This window comes from Sinocyclocheilus rhinocerous, unplaced genomic scaffold, assembly GCF_001515625.1.
Source record: "Sinocyclocheilus rhinocerous isolate Xijiao unplaced genomic scaffold, SAMN03320098_v1.1 scaffold1382, whole genome shotgun sequence".
Lineage (NCBI taxonomy): Eukaryota > Metazoa > Chordata > Actinopteri > Cypriniformes > Cyprinidae > Sinocyclocheilus > Sinocyclocheilus rhinocerous.
In genome coordinates, this window is record NW_015657958.1 from 278,644 (window position 1) to 282,279 (window position 3,636).

The following is a 3,636-nucleotide window of genomic DNA, read 5'->3' on the forward strand; positions in this document are numbered from 1 at the left end:
ATAAACATTGGGTGACTGAAGTATTACCGAATCCCAGGAATGACCCACATTCTTTATGAAGTCATACGTTTTACTTTTTGAAGTCACAAATCAAAAGAAATGCCTCAGAGAGTATGCAGTTTGGGATGCAGTGGCTGCAATTACACTGTGATTCAAAAGTTTCTTCTGCTCACCAAGGCTGCATTTATTTGATCCAAAACACAGCAAAAAACACTAATATTGTGAAATATTAATACAATTTAAATTAGTTTTATATTACAATATTCTTTAAAATATATTGTATTTCTGTGATGCAAAACACAGCCATCAGCCATTACTCCAGTCTTCAGTGTCACATGGTCCTTCAGAAATCATTCTGATTTATTATCAATATGCTGATTTATTTTCAATGTTGGAAACAGTTGTGCTGCTTCATTTATTTATTTTTTTGGAACCTGTGATACTTTTTTTCAGGATTTTTTTTTATTAACAAAAATTTAATAGGAATAGCATTTATTCAAAAAAGAAATATTTTCTAACAATATAAGTCTTTACTAAAACTTTTTAGCAAGTTAGCACATCTGAATAAAAGTATTAATTTCTTTAAAAAGAAAGAAAAAAGAAAAGAAAGAAAGAAACATTTTCTGACTGACATTTCTTAATTAATTAATATGTTTTATTCATCAAATAATCTGCATTATTAGAATGATTTCTGAAGGATCATGTGACACTGAAGACTGGAGAAATGATGCTGAAAATTCAGCTATGATCACATGAATATGTTTTACAATATATTTACATAGAAAACAACTATTTTAAATTGCAATAATATTTCACATTTTACTGTTTTTTTTTCTGTATTTTTGATTAAATAAATGCATTCTTGATGAGCACCAGAAACGTTTTTAAAAATAAAAACATTAAAAATCTTACTGATCCCAAACTTTTGAATTCATTACAATATGGGCATGTCATTTATGTACCCTTGCAAAAATGGAGGGTTCTTGAGAAGGGGTCGGATCCATAGGTTGCACCTCATCAAAGGGCCTGTGAAAACTGTTTTTGTGTTCCCCTAATTATAAAACATATGAACAACTTTTTTTCTTGTGTTTGGTTTGATTTCCTTCACTCTCTTTCCACCATATAATGCACAACATTCAGCATTCAGTTTATCATTTCTCTCTTCCCCCTCCTCCCCACCCATCCCTCCCTCCCCATCTCAGTCTTTAAATCCTGCCGCTCTTTGCCGGTGGAAACAGAGTGCCTGTGGTTGGCCCATATGCACGGGGTTGTGTAAGTGTTACGTAATCATCAGAGGATGAAAACCTGCATCTACTGAGTGAGTGAGACAGAAAGAGATAAACAGTATCCAGGCCTCCCAGTCTCACAGCCAGTGTGACAGAAGAGCAGCACTGACTGTGTTCATGATAGTGTATACGCCTGGGTGCATGTCACAACGCTGCCAACACTCTCCGTTCTCTGGATCTGCTCATTGTATCACAGGACTGCAGCAGAACTTTCTAACTTGTTCATTTGTTTACATCTGACACCTGCTCTGGTTTTGGACTGAATCTGGACTTGACTGGACAAGTGAGTACAGCTGCGTGTGGTCTGTTGTGTATATGGTGATAAATGAGGGGAAATGTATTAGATACCTTTCATGTTACAGGAAAAAGCCTTGTGTTGTTAACTTTGTTTTGAAGTGTGTGTATTTAGAGATCATGTGCACGTGGTGATGCAACTACTACTATGACAGTATTATGATATGAGTTGTTGTGTGTGTGTATGTTTAGAACATTTCCTAAACATAAGTGTATACTGTGTCAGGTTAATATGTGCTTATTTTCAGTGAAGTTTTATTCATGAGGATTTGGTCATATATAGAACCACCCAAAGTTGCACAATATATGTATTGGTACTATATCAGATATTGGTTGATAATGGATATATGTTGGTCAATTTTGGATATTTAATTGCTTGTGTTTTCTCTACTTTTATATTTAAATGTCCTTCACCCTCATATAATGCTCACTTATACTTAATCTTTAAAAACACTAATAATTTAATAAGACTGTTACATTTAATATTTAAATCAAATTTCTAAATGAAAATCCATTTTACTGCACATTATACAGTAATGTTGTGATGCCTAAATTTCTTTTAAAGCATTTAAAATAACTCCATTTAGTTCCCTTTCAGTCGGTCACTCTCGACGTCACGTCGGATGACCGACGAAATTGGGATCTCGCTTAGAGAGACCAATCTACTTCGAGTGTAAACTAAACGAGCCAATGCACATTTACGCCTGTAGTTCCGTTGATGCAACTTGCGCAGTGTCTGGGAGCCTGGCTTGAGATACCCAGCCCGTCTCGATGGCTCCTTCGAACCGTCAGGCTCGGCTATGCGATTCAGTCAGACGTCACGTCCGGTCGCCACAGCTCCTGTACCACCGCTGAGCGGCCGGGTCACCGGCTCGGCTCCTCAGCGAAAACCTGAATATGCGCTGCATCTGCTGCCTACTTATACTCACGCTGTGATCAGCGGCAGCTGGATGCAATAATCGCATGCCAATGTGCATTGGCTCGTTTAGTTTACACTCGAAGTAGATTGTTCTCTCTAAGCGAGATCCCAATTTCGTCGGTCATCCGACGTGACGTCTCCGTTCCCTCCTTCAGGGAACGAGGGTTACCATACGTAACCGAGACGTTCTTAGTATTTTTTTTTTTTTTATAGAGAATTGTATAGAATTTTAGTATCATCCATTTATTGTTTATTGGCCACAACATACACATAATTATTCGCTTAACAGACACCATTTTAATATCAGTCCAACACATTTTTTGTCCATGTGTGAGTGAGAGTGTAAGTATGCATCTGCACGATTGTTTCAAGAAAGAATACAGGACAGTGGAACACATAAACTGAATTTTGAGTCTTAACACTCTATTTTTTAAACATGGACTGCATGACCTTTGGTCAGTTGTTTGCTGTGGAACTGTGCAACATAAATTAGCTCAGTTGTTCTTGCAGAATTAAGGACATATCAGCAGCATTGTTATTTACATAAGAAGACATATATTTGCACAAGAACAATAGAATGAAAGTCGTACTACCTGAGTGATCAAAACAAAAAGCCAATTGAGTGATAGTATATCTGATTGCATATCTTACTGACATGGAATAGTATTCGAGCAACTTGGCAAATCAATTGTATTTTGTTATCATTAACTTATTCATCATTCAACTCCAGAGAGGATAAAAGCCTGTACAGAGTTCAGTCTGGTGTTGTTTAATATTTAAATGATTACAAAACACCACAGAGAAACAACACAGAAAAGAAGAAGTCCACGTAAAGCTCATCAAAAGAAGGATGGAATAATTTGTTCTTGACAGAGAGATAACAGAGCTCACGTACTACACATCCACAAAGAGTCAGTCACAGTGTCTGAATTAGTTCACCGAGGGTTAAAGGCTACAAGTTCTCCACATTGTGTGTTTTATAAACCAAGTTGCAAAACAAAACAAAAAACTAAACTAAACTAAACTAAACTTTGTGAATGTGATTCATTTAAAGAGACGATATATAATGTATTATAAAATATTTAATCGATGTGTGTGTGTGTGTATATATGGTACATTATTATAATATATATATAT

General features: G+C 36.0%; 1 protein-coding gene across 1 annotated transcript in view; it reads left to right on the plus strand.

The window, feature by feature from the left end:
• The first annotated feature begins 1,253 nt into the window (after positions 1 to 1,253).
• pcxb (pyruvate carboxylase b) overlaps positions 1,254 to 3,636 on the plus strand; it is a 238,018-nt gene continuing 235,635 nt past the window's right edge. Inside the window, exon 1 of the mRNA XM_016529777.1 lies at positions 1,254 to 1,569. The gene's annotated coding sequence lies outside the window, so the exon portion shown is untranslated. The remainder of the gene's footprint in view (positions 1,570 to 3,636) is intronic.